Source organism: Patella vulgata, chromosome 2, assembly GCF_932274485.2.
Source record: "Patella vulgata chromosome 2, xgPatVulg1.2, whole genome shotgun sequence".
In the NCBI taxonomy this organism is placed as follows: domain Eukaryota; kingdom Metazoa; phylum Mollusca; class Gastropoda; family Patellidae; genus Patella; species Patella vulgata.
In genome coordinates, this window is record NC_065880.2 from 35,518,280 (window position 1) to 35,539,446 (window position 21,167).

Consider the following 21,167-nt stretch of genomic DNA (forward strand, 5'->3'; position numbering starts at 1 on the left):
CTTCCACGGAAGTCACGGAAGCTGGTCGTGCCTTTTGAAGCACGTATCGAATTTATTTCACAAAATAATTCAAATGGATGTAGTATCGCATGTTTGTCAGAAATTTGATAATAAACAGCACATTGTAACGCTATCAAAGTGGGGGAGCCTGTATCAAGGTCCGCGGTGCCGTTTTCTTTTACAGATGTAATCGGTGACCGCTGTTACAACAGTAAATAGTAGAACTCGCAACACCTGTTTTTTGGACATGCCAAGACAGGACAAATGACTGGGCATTAATCTAGTTGTATTTAACAAATCAACATTGAGGCTGGTGTCGGTGTCCCTAAATAATTACTCATTAATTACTTTCACATCTAACATATTTATAAAACACCAGGCATTGAAATTGTTCATCACTCTGTGTAACCTAAACAACTGGAAATGGTTGATAACGCTCGAACTCGATATGATTTCCAACCAGGGTGAGGGAGCAAGGGTGGCTATATGCCCTCTCTTCCGACAATGTGCCCTCGAATTTCGACAGAGTTACCTTAAATACCCAAGGAAACTGCCCGCCCTAATGAAAACATTTCTCTGCTGCCCTTCCCTTCTTCCAACCAAATCCAAAGATACTATTAACTAATCGCACACTCAATGTACCCACAATTATGTACCCATACAAGCTCAATCAGACCCTGATTTCCACGGCTGACTTCCAGATTTCACAGCCGAATTAATATTTCCATTATATTTATATTCAGAATCAACTAATTTGTCTTAGTTTTATTCATTGATCTAAATGAATTTAGGAAAATTGCAACAGGGGCGACACAAACGATTTTGCCGGTTAGAATACCCAAGGCCAATACACTAACCGTCACCACGAACTCGATTGACATTTAATCACCAGTAACTTCCTTGGCCTGGCTTAAAGTATATCTTGATCGTCTCCTCGGTGGGCAGTTCATTATCAAATGGTTCACTGCATATCTGACAAACAGGCGACACGGTATCCATCTGTGTCTCAACATTTGAATCATTTTGTGAAATAAATTCGCCCTGTGCTTCAATAGGTTTGGCCATCTTGGGTCAGAGACGAGAGAATTTTGAACAATTGGGATGTCACTGGGGATTCGTGGCTCATGTCTGGCTGTTGGGGATAACTTCTTCCCTTTCATTTTACGCGTAAGAGATGAAGTATTATAGAGCAAAAATAGTCTGAATGTAAATTGAACAATTCTGATTGGAATACGAAGTTCGTTCGTTTGTAGGGTTTTACGTCCACTTCCAACTTGGGTATTTCCTAAAAAAAACTTGCCAGAGAAGCCAATGAGCAATCAAACGGCCTAGTCATGCATCAAAGGGACACAACTCGCCTTTTCTACTAAACATTTCTCCCATAATAATTTCAATGTTAACTTCTTGTCATAGCTTACCTGTTATTCTTTTTATACACCCACTTTTTCATGTGGACGTATATTATCATCACCCCTGCCTGTGCGGGCGTCCGCCAGTCCACACTTTGTTTTTGGACACTTTTAAGATCACAATTTTTATCCGATTTATATCCCAAAGATATCGGTTTCTGTTGATATTGGCATGTATCGGATCGTAACTTCATGGATTATGGCCCCTGAATGTACCCGATTTTAAAAAGCTCTTACATATATCACCGTTACACCATAATAACGGTTGAGTATGAATTTCGTGAAAATCGGACCAACACTTCCCGTCAAATTGGCCGCTCCACGTACGCAAATGGTGTAAAAACATGTTATATCAAGGCTGTGGACGCTCTAGCTACTTTATATCAACAGAGAGTCCCACAATTATTTATCTGATATAATTAATCTTGGCCGATTTTTAATTAGACTAAGCCTAATGGTATTTTGTTCAATAGGTAATAATACCAAAAGGATATACGATTTTCAGATTACTAACTTGCACCAGTATTTTTATACACTTACATTTTCATGTGGACGTATTATGCCGTCGCATCTGTCCGTCCGTCCGTCCACAACAATTTGTATTCGATTTTTGACGAAACTTGAAATATAGGCCTATCTCCCAAAAATCTCGGTTCCTTTCGATATTGGCATGTATCGGACCATAACTTCATGGATTGTGGTCCCTGATTGTTTTTAGCTTGTCAACACTCTAGGGGTCACAATTTTCATCTGATTTTGATGAAACTTGACATGCATGTTTATAACTCAAAGATCTTGGTTCTTTCTATATTTTCGCATAGCGGATCGTAACTTCCTGAATTATGGCCCCTGATTGTACGAAAAATCGCGTGTGTAGCTTGTGATTCCTTTAGAGGTCACAATTTTTATCCGATTTAAAGAAACGCTTAAATATATCACCGTTACATAACAATGAAAGTTGAGTTCGAATTTCGTAAAAATCTGACCGAAACTGCCGGACAAAATGACCGCTCCATGTGCGTAAATAGAGTAAAAGTATGTAATACCAAGGTTGTGGACACTCAAGAGGCCACAATTTTGATCCGATTTTAATGAAACTTTAAATCTATGTTTATATCACGAAGATCTCGATTCCTTTCGATAATCGCGCATATCCGAACCAACGTAACTTCCTGTAGGATTATGGCCCCTGATTGTTCGAAAAACCGCATTTGTATTCAATTTTTTTTATTTTTTTTAAAAAAACCCAAAAACATTTAAAAATATCACCGTTACATATCAATGAAGGTTGAGATCGAATTTCGTAAAAATCTAACCCAAACTGCCGGACAAACAACTAGAAGTTACAAATTTTATCCGATTTTGATGAAACTTGAAATATATGATGATAATCCAAAGATCTCGATTCCTTTCGATATCTGCGCATATCGGATTATGGCCCCTGAGTGTACGAAAAATCACGTTTTTAGCTTGTGGAGCCCGTAGAGGTCATAATTTTTATCCGATTTAAAAAAAACGTTTAAATGTATCACGGTTACACCCTAATGACGGTTGAGTTTGAATTTCGTGAAAATCGGAACGAAACTGCCTGACAAAATGGCCGCTCCTTGTACGCAAATAGTGTAAAAGTATATGTAATAACAAGATTTTTGACCTCTAGAAGTCACAATTTTTATCCGATTTTGACGAAACTTAAAATATGTCTTTATATGCCAAATATCCCAGTCCCTTTCGATATTCCTTTCAGACCATAACTTCCTGGATAATGGCCCCTGATTGTACGAAAAATCGCTTTTTTTTTTTTAGCTTGTTTCAGCATTATCGACAAATAGGTCACATGCTTTAACGTGTACAACTAATCAGTTGAGGTACTTTATTAGGACAAAATACAATTTAGAAAAAAGTCACAACCACATGAGTCTATTATCATTATTTTATGACAAATGTTTTAAAAAGAGTTTCAAGTACAAAATACATCACATTACAAATGCTGCTGTGTATGGACGGATACTAGGTGATCAATTTTGAACATAACTAAAGAAGGCAAGAGATTACGCTAAAATTAGAATTTTACAACCCACTATAAATAAAGCAATATTTACAAAAGAAAATAATCTTAACTAAATGAAATAATCAGACATTTTAAAAATATGGTAACTCATCCTAATCAGAAAACAGAATTGATGTTCGTTAATTAATCGGTTTCAGTTGCGGCAGATCACTATGCCACTGCAGTTTTCTTGCCTTACAGTATTCTTAAAAATAAATAACTTGACATCATGTCAAAATAATACTATTATATCTTATGAAATAAATAAGGTTACATGTATATTGTAAAATAATATGTACACATCACATTTTAACTAGGGAACTAGAGAAAAAATATAGCATTAATACAGGTTGCCAGGTCACGAAACATACGCCAGCAAACAGCTGCTGTCTGAGCGTATTAATATTGGAATGTGTTGAGCATAATTTCTTCATAACTTTGACCTTTGAAATGTGGGGAAGATGAATTATTTCAATAGGATCCTGTCTCAATTCCTTTTGAACATCAGTAATTGACACGTGATCCGTAGAGCTGTATATATGTGACGACCCTTCTTGAGCTAAAGTCGTACTTTATGGTAATATATTAAAAACTATATTATGTATCATGTTTATAATTGGACAGGAAAAAAAATACAATATATAGATACTTGTTAAAAGTCAAACGCAATTCTAAAATATTAATATTTTATAAATAATCAAAAATATTTAAATTGAATAAAGTCCAGATGTCCTGTGCAATATGTAGGCGAGTCTGTATTCCAATTTTGTTTATCCTTATATACTAGTTGAACGATTACAAGATTTCGAAGATATATGACAACAACTCAGCACAACTGAATTTCGATAGGTTCTATTCATCTGTATGACTAGTCAAATAAATCCTAGTACCGATATGTTAGAAAAAAAAAGTAAAAAATCTTTGACCTGTAAGGCGATTTCAAGTTTTTGATCAAAGAAACAAGAACATAATTGTGTGATTCAAAGATTTGATGCCTGGGGCAAAACCAGTTGTACAGAAAAACTGAGGCTAGATGGATTAACAACTCAGTTTTTGAAAATATAGCAAATGCAATCTTGGTAATATAATATCGAATTCCCACACTCAATGTTAAAACCAATTTAACTGCTGGGCAAATATGTTAAAAGATACAATACATTAAGCAATGTTTTTCTAAATGATCAGAGGGCATGCGCTCACAAGTTTTCAAATCCCAATTACGGGTGACACAAAAGTTTAATAAGAAATCGCACACAAAGAATACTGTAATTTAAAAACAACAACAAAAACCCGAAACGAAACAACTTTCATTCAGGAATCTCCTGCATGACTGACGTGCTGTTTAGTCCGTTACTATTTTCAGTGGCTGATATAGATAAACCTGGAACTTTTGGAATCACGTTGACGTAATATTTGGAACCATTTCTGGCCAATCCCTGTAAAGGTTGTTTCTTATTTCGGCGCATCAAGTAGCAAATACTGACTGACGTCACTATATTTAAAACTACCAAAAATCCCACGACAAAAACAACAATATCGGGAGCGGTTATTGGATCTTCTTTAGCAGGAAGTGGTGTGGTGGTTGGCTCTGATGTGGTGACAATTGTCAACACGACTGCTGCCTTACTGAATAGTAAGTCGTCGGTCTTTGTTTCGCGAGCTACTACCTGAAATTTAAAATGGATATTGCCACATGATACAGCTGTATTTTACTATGGCATATACCAAGGAGACATAATCTGAGCATATAAGCTGTCAATGCTCCAAATATAACGCGCGGAAACATTGTTTGTGAACGTTTTACCTCCCTATTCCGTTCTCATGTCAGAGATAGTGGCTGGTAAATCTAGACAACCGTACTAACGTTATGGCGTGCATAAATATAGCCTCGATTATATTATCCAAGCAATATTTATGTATGTTTAAGTATGGTTACACTAATTAATTCTTTTACTAATGCCCCTTCAAAGAGTTTAGTGGAGTTCGAACTCGCACAACGATCCCTTAAACTTAAAGCGAGAATTTCAAATTTTCTAAGAAAGTCAAAACATAATTATTTCTATGTCTTTTGCTCAATAGGTTATCAAATCACTATTATACGATCATGGGCATTATTTCCCATCCTTAAAAATCTATGACACAGGAAATAACAACACAATTACCTCCCTTGTTTTGCTATTGACAACATGGGGCAGCCATTTTCCAACGTTGGAATTTGAAGTTAAAAATGATATTTTTGCCAATTTCTCAGCTGGCAATAGCGAATTATAGGATTAATAGGATTATTCTTTAACAAGGTAGGACTGTTTATGGATACCATCTATTTTCATTCTGAACATCTGAGACACGCTACCTGCGGAGAAGTATCTCAGACACAGTCAATAGCCATCTTATCCATATCACGTGATCTACACATCACAGGTCATGACATTGACGTCAATGGGTCATGAGGTCAACAACACCTTACATTGTATACAATAGGTTTATCTTCAGCATTGTGTCCTTTGCACCCATAAAGACTATATAATTCGTACAGTCCCAACATGTTCTCTCTTCTTCCAGTGGTTTTCACAAAAATAACATTTACAACTCATAGAATTGGCGTTGTCTTCAATGACACTATTGACAGCGTCTGCAGCCATCTTGGCACTATTTTGTGCGTCGGTCGTAGCGTTGGGATTGACTAATAGTTAATTTATTTTAGTTCTAAAACAAATATTTTAAACTTTAACGCAAATTTAGAAAATAGCCAAATTCTGGCCGGGATTACTACGCAAAATGGCCATTCACTGTATACGTGCGAAAAGAAAAGCTAGCCACCAATTAATTTTCGTACGTTAGTTACGTACGCATCTATTTTAAGACTTTATTTTAATACATTTTAAAAATATAACTTGAAAATTTGCAATTGCAACTTTAAGATATTTGACTTTAAATAGAAAGTATATGAAGCTTAGCTTGGAGTGCCTACTTGCATTACTTTCATAGAATATAAGAATACGTTGCACATTAGGCCTACAGCATTTCATTTAGACCACACTTCGGCCTTTTCATAAATACTGCACGAAAAATAAAACCGACGAGACAAACTTGAGGACAAGACAAATTATAAATTATAGAGAAACTCACATCAAAAGTTAAATGTTGTCCTGTGTATTCTCTTATGACTGAGCTGTTTATTACACGAATGAGGACATACGCTTCAAAAAACACTTCTACAGGACTAGGCATTAAAGCTGGGAATATTTTACCATCTTTTTCAACAGTTAGTTTAAAATAGGCGTTTAATCCCTGGAATATAAAAATCCGAATGAAATTGTTTTATTTAAGTGTTTGAAAGATGTGGAAAGAGTCGGAAAAGAATTTATATATATAATGATTAATAGCATGTCCCGGAACATTTAATTTAATTTTCCGACATTTTCATGATACATATATAAAATCACGTAGCCTACACACGGAACCCCTTAAGTGCACGATTCCACTCTTATAATAATTATGCACGAAAAAATATTATATAAGAATGGAGTCGTGCACTTAAGGGGCCCCGTGCGTATAAGTTTTCAGTTGTGGGTGGCTTGTTTAATGCGAATTTTAAACTTATGATAAATTGCATGGTTATCGGCAAACTTTGAACGGGTGGGTTAAAAACCCTTTACTACCGATAGATAATTAGTCTCGCTTACCAAATCTACCACCCTGCAGTAGAGGTTAAGAGCAATGTCCTATTCAGCACGAATCAATCCGACAGAAAATTTTGAAAAATAGATTCGATTTGGTGCAATGGTAGGGACATTCTGGTCTTGGGCGAGTAATACGAGTTAATACAATAGAAGTATTGAACATTTTGTTGTATTAGAATTCAAACATTAATCGGGTACGAATCCCTGTCAGTCCTTTTTAAAGGCAAATAGTCACTAATGAAAGGCTATATTATTCTCACGAGAAACCTTTAGCCAAAAGTAGATTACGAACCCTATAGTTAATCATATCAATTCTGAATCTTGTATTCAGTCGAAAATGTGAGGGATCCAGGCAAATGTGGGAGGCCGAATGCATGAACTGTAATTGAGAGGAAGGGACCCCAAAAACCCAAGGTCTTAAAGGAGAACTGTAGTCTGTGGCAGATATTTGGAAGGATTTCAGAATATATCCACCAATTTGTTAACAGCTACGGGAATAATTATATTGTGTATAACCTAGACTTTTTTTAAAATTCATTTCAATGAACACGCCATTAATTAACGAATCAAAAAGCCGGATATACCAGGGTCAAGGGATAATGGCGATAAATGCCCCCCCCCCCCAACCCCCCCCCCCAAAACCCCCCAAAAAACCAAAAAAAAAAACCCAAAAAAGAAACCTATTGGTTCATTGATCAATTCATAATGATAAAACTACATTTACCTGATCTAGATCAAAAACTCTCATATACCCTTCGCCATCAAAATATATTAGCGAATCAGATGGAGTATCTTCTCTGACGTAAGCAGTGTATGGAGTTGATGTATTAAACGTTGGCGCGTTATCGTTAATGTCTTCAATTGTTACTGTAACTGTTACATTTGTGGTAGCGTTTTCTGACGGTAAAGCATTTACCTCGTAAGCCTAAAAATTATAAATTAAACAATATACTTGGATTGGCAGGCAAGAAAACATATGCCCACCCACATCCCACATTTATATCGTCCGAGTGGTTAATACATGCACTGGTTGTGTGTATTATAAGGTTGAAGAGACAATCTAAGTATTTTTAGAAAGAAATACAAAAAATACTTGGTCTGTAGAGTGATTAAATTTTTATAACAGAGTCAACAACTCTGTTGAGAATAATTTGTGCTCGTCAAACATTGACGCAGACAATGAATAGCCAATAGAACGCTTGGCCTGCATGATGATTGGGGATAGACCAGGGAACTGGGACGGGACTAACATACTGGCGTACATTGATCAATTTACCCATCGATGTCGGTGACATTGTAATCGGTTAGTGGGGTTGGATGATCGAATGGTTAGCACGTGCGCTCTATCATGAGGCCGTCATTGAGTTAACTGGCGTGGTTTCGAATACCCGGTTGTACGTGACAAGGAGTAGGGTTGCCTGTCCAACTTCGTGGGTTTTCTCCGTGTCATCCGGTTTCCTCCCAATGCTAAAGACCCCTACGCGCAAGCGAATGAATGAAATAAAATTAAACCATATGTTAGTCCCGAAATGACCTAGTCTGTGTCGAGTGGACGTTAAACCCCATTTCTCTCTCACTCACTGTAATCGGTTATTTATTATCCATGCCCCCCGTCTTCAGTAAGCCATTAAACCCCATCTAATTTATCCATGCGCAAAATACTCTCATTACGACATACATGATTCAGTTATAAAATAATGATTCAAGACGGGTATAATGTATTATTTATTACCTGTACAACCAGATCAAAGACACCGTTAATCGCTCTCATCTCATCATCATCTCTATCTAATGATACCTTCTGATATATCATACCTGTTAACACTTCTACTCGAAAAAACTCAGAATTACCTGATAAAATATTCACAGAAAATATTGTTACTGTAAGAGTACCGGAGTGACAGGTGAAAAAAATTGCAGGTATCTAGACAAAAGAGACGACCTTCGGATGGTGATAAAAAAAACCATCCACACAAACTGCTCTGAAAGTGTGAATATTGGGAGCGAAAAATTCCCGGGGATTCTTCTTGGCTATCGATTGGATTTGAACCCGGGAGCAGTGCCCATGGAGTTCTATGGTTGGGCATATCAATGAGCTGCCTTCATCTCTTCAAAAATTGTCAGATCATCCAATACCAAGACTTCCAGAATCAAAGATTGTCAAAGCACAACACCGGCTTACCTTCTACAAGTCTATATCTTATTTCTCTTGGTATACCTCTATCGCCATCTTCAGCATATAGTTTTATCACTGAACTGTCCTTTAAATATAAAAGCATGTAATAAACTAATTAAGATTATATAGCATTTTGGCCTAAAGCATTTTTAAAATCATAAAGATGTGTGATGTACTCTTTCCATGCATCAATGATACCACCAACGATTGTGTATCTGTTTTGTTTGCTTGAATGCAAATCGAAAGAGCATTTCCACAGGTGAATGACCAGTACGAAGTTCTACAAAAAAGTGCAAGCCCCCATTAACTCTTCCAGAAAAAAAGATATTTTTGTATCATTTCGAATAGATAAATTGCCAACAGGTCTTACAGACAAAACAATATTTATGAATCTTTACTATAATTGGGAGGCTTCAGTTCACTTTCCCGGACATACATTCAGAAATAACTCTTGACCCAATGTTCTGCAAATACATGTACATGTATATTATCCTACATGACTTACTGGAGGAAAGTGTTCTGGTATAGCAGCTCTATAAACAGGTTGTAGAAAGTAGGGCGGTGTATCCTGAACATCTTCTATTGTTACAACAATCTCAGCTGTATTAACTAAACCCAGACCATCCTACAAACAGATTAAATCATTATATTCATTATACCATCATTTCAGATTAAAAGTAAGACAACATTATCCCCAATATGATGTCAATTACGTTTTATTTTATTTTTGAGCATAATTCAATAAACTAACATTGTCTGATCATGGACTGATAACGCGACCAGCCAGAGCATCATTGACTAACAAGAAAGTATTACATTATTCTAAACATCGTCTTAATGAAAGAACAATATTTGAATCAGACAAACATTTTGTCGGGTAATGTTTGTATTTATCTTGAATAAGTATAGACATGACAAGTCAAGTATTTGACATTTTAATCTTCTATAATTCTGGTTCAAAAGTTCATTCATCCATTTTTGTTCCAATATCATAGTATATATTTTTGGGATAATAAATAATAATGTAAAAAGTTTACAACTTGGTATATTACCGTGGCTATGATAATTATGGTAAAAGAATTTCTCTGCTCATAATCTAAGGGTGATAAAAGATTTATACTAGCTGTTCCACTTCCTGGTGCCCAGCTTAGAGTAAATACTCCTGCGTTGTTTGGGTCATCTTTCTGAATTAGAGATTATAAAAAAATTCTAAAATTTCTTAACTAAGCTTAATAGAACCGGCTAGAATACTAATTGCATTTGACGCCATTGGATTGGGTGGACGAGTGGCCTACCGCGTTGATCATAAGTATGTTATTGAGCCAGGTGTCGTATGGTTTCTCTCCCAGGCGTGGCAGTGGCAGGAGGTAGGGTCGCCTGTCTAACCGCGTTAGTTTTTTCCGAGTCCACTGGTCCCCCCCCCCCAAAATTGCTGAAATACATGTTAGTGCCCAATAGACTTGATTGCAAGTTGAACTAGTACAATAGATCTTAATGAGTAACTAAGGAAATTCATACACGAATCGAGCAGTAAAATAGTGACAATAGAAATTATATACATTATGATATACTCACCATGGCTAAAGTAAAGGTACCACCCAAACTTGTATCAGGATCATATACCGATATATTACCAAATATAACAGATCCCACAGATATATCCTTTAAAAAGACATGATATATGGCACGATGTACACATATATTACCATATACATATACTGATATCATACAAATAAAACATCATATACCGATATATGCGACAAATAAACCATTATACTGATATGTTCTACTACAAAAAAAACCAAAACAAAAAAAAAAAGAAAAAAAAAGAAAATACCGATATATTCTAGATACAAACTTTATGTACTAATATGTCATACAAATAGAACATTATATAACATTTAGATCATACAAATAGAACATTATATACCAAATATCATGTCAAATGAAATATTTTTTATGCGGGAATAGTATTATCATGACACATATTTTGGCAATATGAATACATTAACTTTCTAGAACAATTGATACCACTTCTCATTTGGGATTTTGAATACACCTTTGCTTTACCTTTTGTGTGTAAACCGGGCTATATTTTAAGAGAAGATATATCTCGATATAATATAAAGAATGTATGATTACCCTACCTCAGGAACTTTAGGTGTATAGGGCAGGTTTCTAAATATTGGTGCATTATCATTAACATCAAGAACTATCAATTCACAAGAACGGGATACCTGAAAAATTTATATTTACATTTCAGATGGATATCAAAATAATTACACTTGGACACACTGTCATGTCATAGATATTTTTTTACCCTTTATATAACCAGTAGACACATGTGACAATGATAATAATTTATGCATTAATTCACATATAACATTAATTTACATTACCGTATCTCCACTATCTTTAACATCAAATTGTAATAATTTAGGATTAGGAGTCTGAAAAATAAATGATTCTAATCATCTATTTGGATTTTACAAAATAAATTTAATAATACCTTACTTTTTCGTGTCAAAAACGGGCAACTGTATACTGCCCTTACTGTCACGATTAAAATGTAAACAGAAGAACATAAAGGTTAAAGATCGGTGAGTTTAAAGGGATTTTCCTTAATCAATTAATCACTTACTAAGTACTATAATGTATTACTATTATGATAAATAGGCTAATGTAAAAAATTGGTGAGGCTATTGAGTGGGTTTTTTTTCAAACTTTACTCACAAAATCACGATCCAACTCCTTGATCAAGACGATACCAACAGTATATTTGTCAGTTCCAGATGACCATGGTTCTGTAAGGTTAACCAAGTCTATCGTTAAAATATTTCCCGGCGAAAATATCAAATTGTCGTTTGGAATGGACGTGGTAGCGGTTAAATTAAACAACCATTCTCCTGAAACAGTTTTGTTTTTATATAATTAAAAATTTATAATAACTTTATTCAAGTATTCAAGGCGAAATACTTATAATACAAAAATATTTACAATAATGCATCAATAATAATGTCGATTAACAATAATGTATCAACGATATCGATGATTTACTATTATGTATCAATAACGATGATGATGTTTGCACACACCCGATTTAGGGCCTGGAGAAAATCGTCATAATTGTCAAGTAAATTGTCACTGTTATACTAACAATTCTGAAATTGGCATAAAGTTAAATATTTGCGAAAACACCCGATGCCTTCATCTTTGTCATAGAATAGTACATTGGTTAAATATTGATTTAAACAAAATGCCCAAAACATAAAATGACATGTTGTACAAGAAATTTTGGAAATCCATTAACGGTAAAAAAAAGGAGTTATCTCCCTTGCAGCCAAATGTCTGCAATTGATAACAGTATTTCAGATGCGTGGTGACTGCTGATTTTTTATGACGCACATGACCCTGTGAGGGCGCACAGGCCCAATTTTATATCGTTAATCGGATCCCAGGGGCCTACGAAGGTTGGTGGGAGGATGTTTTCCCAGAAATTATGGGCTGGGTGGAATATGCTAGAGTCTGGGCCAGGGAATATGTTTGACATATGGTTGTGAAGTAATGGTGATCAGAATGTGCCAGGAGCATTGTGAATCGCATTGAAACCACATCATCTTTTCCACTAAGATATAAACCCACAACCTCCTTCAATTAGACCCTATGCAGTATTTTTTACTAAATATAGCTGTAAACTTCTATTTCAGATATGATGTAAGACCAAATACATACGTAAACTGAAACAGTATCACGCTGACTACACTTACACAGATCTGTACAAGACAGCTTGTTTCTCTTTGTCAGTGGCGCAGGATGGGCAGGGGGTGGCGGGTGGGGTGGAAGGAATAGTGCCTAGTCGTTCAGATGGTATCAAAAACAATAGTTTAAACAATATTTGATCCAACAAACTGAATCAAATTGAACAACAGACAAGGGCCTATATGAGTTCTCTCAAAACAGCATTTTTACTAGTAGAGTTGTAAATTGTAAACCTTTAGTTTAGATAAGATCTGAGGCTAAATTCCTAACAGACATGTAATTTTTCCACTAAAATAGATATTTGGCAAAAACTAAACAATACTGTAAAGGAGTGGCAATTGTAATGAAGAGAAAAGAAATCAAATGGAGTTTATATATAACCGGGATAATGAAGATATGTATACGCCATATGCATTATATATTATGAGGAAATTTTGCCCAAACAGCGACGTTACGACCCACTCTTTCGAAATGTCAAGAGTTCTTTTATGTGCACGTTAACGTGTACATGGGACCTCAGTTCTGCGTACCATTCGAATAAATGATTAGTGAGCCAGCGCTTTACTGACCGAACCCTCCGTCCTGCACCACCGACAAGGGGAAACCACGCCGAACCAAGAACGAACCCCCGACCTCCCGGTTAGTGAGCCATGCCCTCACTGAGTTACATCTGCTCCCTTGCACTGATGAGAAAAGGCCACTTGCGTGGAAAACAGGAATACTAGCTGTACATGTACATTTATAGATGCTTTGTTTCAGTTTAAATATGTGTTAGAGCTTTAGCCTCAAATCTTATCTGAAATAAAGGTTTACAGCTATTATAGTAGAAATAATATTTGGGAATAACTTATATAGGCCCTTGTCTGTTGTTAAATCATATTCAGCTTATTGAATAACTTGTTTAAATCAAAATTTAACCAATACACTATTCTTGGCCAAGGATGAAGGCATTAGGTATTTTCCCCAATATTTAATTTTATGTCAACTTCACAACTGTTAGTATAACTATAGCATTTACTTGACAATTATCACTATTCGCATCTGGCCCTGAATCGAGTTTTTGCAAATCTTTTGCTTGGAACTAATCGCAATTTGTTTAAAGAATATGTTCATCTATTTAATACTGGTCGCAGATTGTAGTTGGGGGTACCATCTAACGAAACTATTCGACTTTTTAAAAATCTATAGCCAGTATAACAAACATAATATGCATATTAATATGGTCTTACGGTTTCATTATCGAAAAAGATTATTCACAGCCAAACTGAACCCAGAGCCTTCTGTTTTATTCTGTCGAAATAGTTTCATTATAATATCAGTGTTGTTTGTAATAGTGTTCAATCTAAAAATTCGTTATGTAAATACCAATTACCCTTATCAATCTGACGTCAACGTCACAAGCAACAACTAATGGATTGCTAACCCTTTGATAACGAATCCGAAAACCATTTTTTTTTTCAAACCAACCCAAGACCACAGTACAGTGTTTAGACTGTTGGGCTTATTTTCATGATTGTGACCAATTTACCTATATAAATTATTGTATAAAACGGATATATTACCGATTGGGGTGTCTTCTGGATATTGTGGAAAGCAATCGATATTATCCCAGACAGGATCACACTGTATCAGATTAACTACAATGTAGAAAGTGAAATAATAAAGTAGCTAAGTCTCTAACTCAATATCATCCAAAGTCTTCAACATTGAAAACACAAATTATTTGTCAATTTAAATCAGCATTGATGTTGTAATCTTACCGTGAAAAGATGCGCTTCTGATATCCAATATTAAAGACAAATTAATGCGTTTCAACGCCATTGGTAAAAAGGGACTCGAAGAACGAGGCTAGACATATTCCACAAGTCATATCAAGCGGTGACGTCATATTCTTATTTGGAGAGCATGCGCAATAAATACTATCGGTCAAGACTGGAATAACCAGACGCTATAGAGACTGTCATTCGATTGAGACTTCTGGCGTATTTCGCCGAACATAACTGATTTGAAATTAGAGTAAAAACGGAAACGATTGAATGTAAATCAGTTTATATACATTCATATTACATTATTATATGCGTTGCTACCCATTTGTGTCAATTTCTAGATCCAAAATATTAGCGATTTAGCTCCTTTAAACTATTAACGTATATTACTTTGTTCTCACAGATTCAACAAGGATCTGCCCACAACACAATTTAGACGTTAATAAGCCACGTTTTTAGACTAGATTACAAGCGACAACGTCAGTTGAGAGACCTTGGGCAATGGGTTTTGCAGTCACATATAAAAACCCAAGACAATTAGTTGTTCAACTACCTAACACCATTTATGGCCACCCAGGACTTGAGACAGGACTTTTCTTGTGATTTCCAGTGGTAGTCGGGGACGTAACCCTGTAAGTTGTCTTATCTCTCCGTGTAACTGGGGCTTTATGAAAATCTGTGGACAAATTCTGAAATTGCTTCAAAACTTGTAATCAATTTCTGAGCCGAACAGTATTTTTAAAAGCCCAGAAGGTATAAATACCGATGATTTGAATGACATTCAAAATCATCCCAACCAATTTATAAAAATCCTCATATGGTTTATTATTCGAGTGTTTTGAAGTAGACATATAAAAGAAAGGGTTTAAATATCGCAAGCAAAATGAAAAGAAACAAATACAAAATATTTGTAAATCAAGAAAAACAGCGATTTATTAATTCATTTACTTTTGAAAGATGTCAGCCGAGCTTTTTCATAAATGTGTTTATATTTACAAATATCGTGTCTAAATAAGACAACCTATATGTCTATAAAGGTGACATTGAGGTCTGTGTGTGTTCACCTTTAGGTTACTTATACCCAGCGTATTTACCTTTCGGCTATAACGTTCACCCCCTTAATACATTACCCATTGATCTTTAATAATAAGCAGATAGACGAAGCTATCAAATACTCGAGTATTAACATTTATCATTTTTAGAATCTAGCTGCCTAATTAAAGTCAACATAATATATTGTAAGAAATCTAGCCATCTTCAAATCAACATAACATTATAGAAAATCTAGCCATCTTCAAAATCAACATAACATTATAAAACATATAACCATCTTTAAAATCAAAATAACATCGAAAGAAATATAGCCATCTTTAAAATCAACATAATAGTATATAAATCTGGCCATCTAATTAAAATTTGATCTTTATTTCATTGGTTGACCTACACTACATGGCGATTTAACTACATGTATTCCTTTATCAATGTTATGTTCTGTTGCAGCCCCTGTTATTGGTTAAATTTATTCTTGTCCAAAAGTATTGTATTGGATCTTACTGTAGAATAAACGTACAAGAAACAAAGAAACGAAAAAAAGGTTTAACTTTAATTTATTTAGAGTGCATATCCTGCAACATCATGAATGGTCAAGCTATTGATATGGGGGTTTCTATATTTACTGATGAACTGATTAAATACAAAAGGTTTTCGTCAATGTGCATTGTAATATATAAGAAGCCGCCATCTATATGACATATTGGTCTCTAGTATCGTGGTGCAACTTCTGTGGTAGACGTTTGTCTTTATTTCTCCAGTCTAGTGTTTACTATAACATTCACTCACGTATTTGGGGTTTACAGGAGTGCTCAAATCCTTTATACAATACGGGTGTTGTTAGTGGTTATTTTGATTAATTAATATAAAGGAAATAAAGAGAAAGGGTATCGTCATCGATTAAACTCTTTTGAGAATTCAGGATACTACATTTCTCTCTTCCTAGTGCTGTGTAGATGAAGAATATTGCTGGCAGCGGAACATTTGTATACATGCCAAAAGTTCCACATTTCAAAATGTTTTTAGCGCTGATGGTAATCAATGTATCTACTTAGCGAAGATAGATATTCAATCTTTATTAATGATAATTACAAAACAAAGCGTTTCAAACCTTTCTTTGTCTCCACCGCATCTACGTGTATTTATTATAATGTCAAAGACAACTTTGAGCATACTTTTCATTTCACTTTTCTCATTACCATATATTTACCTTATTTGTAAGTTATTTTATATCATTAGCCCCAAATCCTAGTCTTTAATTTTGTTGTTTACATTGTGACGCTACTATCAAACTGTAATCCAATAGCTAACATAGTCTATGCCATTTAAATCTTTGGGATATATTATTTTTATAGAAAACAAATTGTAACCGAGAAACGTTTTAGGAAATAAAGAATGATTGTAATTTGGTATCACATTAATACAACTTGCGCAATTAAGACTAGAGCTGCAAAATTACCCAGATTTAATGTTTATAATTTATTTCTGTAAGATCATACAATTTCATCAAATTAACAACGATACAAAATAAATGAATTGTTGAAACTTACCTGAATATAATAAGGCAACAAGGTATTTAATCCGTGTGTTGATCCCCATTTTATATATCAAATACCTATAATGATATTTACTAGGTCACAAGGTGTAGACTTCTAGTTTCTTATCTAGAAAGTTTGTCGACGGGCCTACTATAAAGTTATTGCCACTTCGGTCAAATCTACCTGTTCTGTTTGTACATGCATAAACAACGCCTGCTTTATCTAAAGACTTTCTGTTAAATTATTATAAGATAATAAAGCCATTAAACAAATTCAAAATGTTTCACAATAGAGGAGTGTATGTTTTTATAAATATTATTAACTAATTCTACCTTAATATTCTGCTTATATTCGAAATACAATATGTTACCATCCAACCCTAAAATGGCAATCAAATTCAAATTCCATAAATACAAAAAAGATAAACTAGTGGCACAATGCGTAAATTCGACCAAGGAATTGTTCTTATGGCATAGCAGTATCAGATGTTTCGAAAAGAGTAAGCATACTCTGTCTGGCTCACAATACCAACCACTACATAACATATACGCCAGGTAAATGCAGGAACACCTTTAGATTATTAAGCACATTTTCAGTTCTCGAGTTGCCAGCGATGATTATGTTAATATATTCGAATATCCAATATATTTGTGATCTAGGTATTTAGATTTCTTTACGATATCCAATTAGGACATTTGGTGGTTGTTCGGGTATTGTTGTTATTCACATCTGTCGGTGTTGTTGTTCAGAGACCCTAGTTTTAGCAGGAACAGCAGTTATTCACAATCCATTGGTCCAAAAATCTTTTTCTTAAAATTAGATGTTTAGATATTAGTTATAATCAAAGAATCGCTAAGTATAGATCACGTTCCCAACAGAGATCCAAAAGACAATGAGTGGTTTAAGTGGTAGTTAGTTCTTTGATGCCCGTTTTTTTTACAAATTTTGCAGTTAATAATTAAAACTTTACAAAAGGGACGCGCACTTTTCACTGCGTATGCCTTTTGTGATCCAGTGAAGATCAAATTAAACGTTTGAACACTATGGTGACATCAACAAGTACATGATAAACGTTCTGTTATCAACGACTGTAAAAGTATGGTAAAACTATTCAAGGCATGTTATGTATGACATCTAGGTAGATTCATTAACCTGACTTTATAAGGTTTAATATTACTTTAACCCCTATACTATAAATCTCGAAATAAATAAAATCATAGTTTATAACTCAATTAATCACAGTATATATTTGTAGGTAAAACGTTATTAACAAGGATATAGATAAATTAGTTTAAGACTAGAACAGGAATAAACTTATCATGTGTTGACATAATGAAGATAAACTTGAAATCTACAAATGAAATATTGATAATCAAGATATTTCTTTTAATTTTTACCAAATTGATTTTGCCTGATTTAGACTACGGTCGTGTTTAATATATGCAACGTACTACCATGGACCGTATATATACACGATCCATGGTCCTACGTAGTAAAAAGCTAACGATGTGAGCTGCCAATGTCACTAAAAATAGCCCGTCGAAATATAGTGTTTGTTTAAAATGATCAGGGTCTTGATTTGTCTTTTGGGATAATATCTCTTCGTTCACCAATCTGATTAAAATACAGATCTACATTTCGTTTCGTTTTTTTATACTTTCGATGGCCTACACGGCATGAAGATCTGACAAGTTGTAGCGATAGGTCGCGTCAGAGGTCATATGAGCGGCTTTTGACCTATGACGTCAAAGATTTGATTACCCAATCAGCATTGATGTTTCTAGTGGATTACCCACAGTTCCGTGCAAAACACGCCTAAAGCTCGCTGTAACAGACCGTTTCATTGGGTAATTCCTCATACCATCCAGAACACGTCAATGATAACAATTCTTCCAGAACCTAGTGTAGTAAAGACAAGTGAAACGAAATTTTGAACTATAAAAAACGAAATCAAATAGGATCTGTGTTTTAATCAGATTGGTTTAAAGAATGCTCCCAAAAAATACGCTTTTTTGTTTACATCGATAATGCATCTTAAACAGACTTTTGTTGAAACAACTCTGGCTGTAATGTAGCTGCTAACTGCATAAAAACGGCGAAATTTGTCAAATGTGGATAGAAACTTGTATGAAAACTGCTAGAAACAAGCTTTGGGGGCTACTCTATTAAGTAAGGGGGTTGGGTGGCCAAATGGTTAATGAGTGCATGTGATTTAATCAGGTCTGTCATTTAGTAATGTTTGGCAAGGTTTGGATTCCCCACTTGTACCTTACAAGGAGTAGGGTCGTCTGTCCAACCTCGTGGGTTTTCTCCTGGTCTCTGGTTTCCACCCACTGCTAAAGACCCCTACACGCAAGTGAATTATTGAAATAAATTGAAATGTGTTAGTCTCGAAATGACCTAGTTTGTGTCGAGTGGATGTTGAACCCCATTTCTCTCTCTCTTGATAAAGCCCATTAGCCACTTGAAAATCCAAGATGACAGCCATTTTCAAGATGGTTGACTTTAAGGTAACTACATATCATTTCTGCGATTACATGTAAGTCACACCAAATTGTCCAATTTTATTGATCCTGAACACAATTCATATTTTGCTAAAATGCAAGCGCCATAACACAAAAAGTTGTGGTCTGACCATAACTGAACTCTCTCATGATCTTTTGATCCTGATATAGCTAAGTCTCATCTAAATCAGACCAATTTTGTACATAACTCACATTTTGAATGAACAACAAGGGTCATGAGCCAAGAAGTTTCAGACTCCTCAAGATCTTTTGATCGTTAATATATATTGTAAATCTGAATCGGACCAAAATTTATAGCCCCTGGTGGGTCCACAACATTCGTACATACTTCACAATTTTACGCAAAGGTAGGAGTCCATAACCCAAGAAGGTACAGTCCACCAAATCCAAACCTATTCGAGATATTTGGAACATACACATATCGGATAAAAGTTGTGACCTCTGGATTGTCCACGACATATTTAAACACAAGCCAAGACGTTCAGGAATCCAGACATGATCGACAACGTAATACATGCACGTTTACAAGAAAATGTAGGTTTATAAATTTCCTCTCGATCCGCAAGTGGGTAAAAGTCTGTGAAAGAAAAGCCGAAAATGGCAGCCACCTTGGAAAATGACCGCCATTTTGACAATTCATGTGCTTATTTGGATTTCTTAATAAATGGCCTAAACAGGCAGCCATACAAATTGCAGTGCTTTTATCAAGATTTTTACACTTAGCTGCCTCACAACTGTGCATTATCTTGATTAGAAATCTCTGTTAATCAGGGAAGTGACTAGTCCTGTACACTAAAACGACTAAAGGGAACATACTCTGTTTTAAAAAAATAACAGACAAAATCTTGGCATGGAAAATAACATCTTACCATATTAAATTTATGTCATATCTGGACAGTAAGCCATGTTTAAATGTTTATGTCAATATCAGAGTTGGAACCACAGAAGCAAGTGGGACCTTTTATATTAAATATTATTTTAATTTTTAAGTACGGTAGATGATTTGTACTGAGTGCTGATTATCAAGTTTTAAAGCTTTGATGAGTCTCTAAACTGGACTGGTTTAAAAATAAACTGGACTGCCAAGAGTAAATATGATGAATAACAGAAGTAGGAGAGAGTGCTTAAATGAGATTTCTATTTTTACTGTAACAGCTCTGACAAATCCAGTCGGGGTCGATAAATATGATATTACACAATGTATAACAATA

The 21,167-nt window shown here is 35.0% G+C and overlaps 1 non-coding gene across 1 annotated transcript; it reads right to left on the reverse strand.

The window, feature by feature from the left end:
* Nucleotides 1-11,464: 11,464 nt before the first annotated feature.
* Nucleotides 11,465-12,219, reverse strand: LOC126809560 (uncharacterized). The gene is made up of 3 exons (XR_008786182.1): nt 12,052-12,219; nt 11,718-11,768; nt 11,465-11,555 (listed from the first exon to the last, which is right to left on the reverse strand). It is a non-coding gene; the product is annotated as an uncharacterized LOC126809560 (transcript).
* Nucleotides 12,220-21,167: the final 8,948 nt, after the last annotated feature.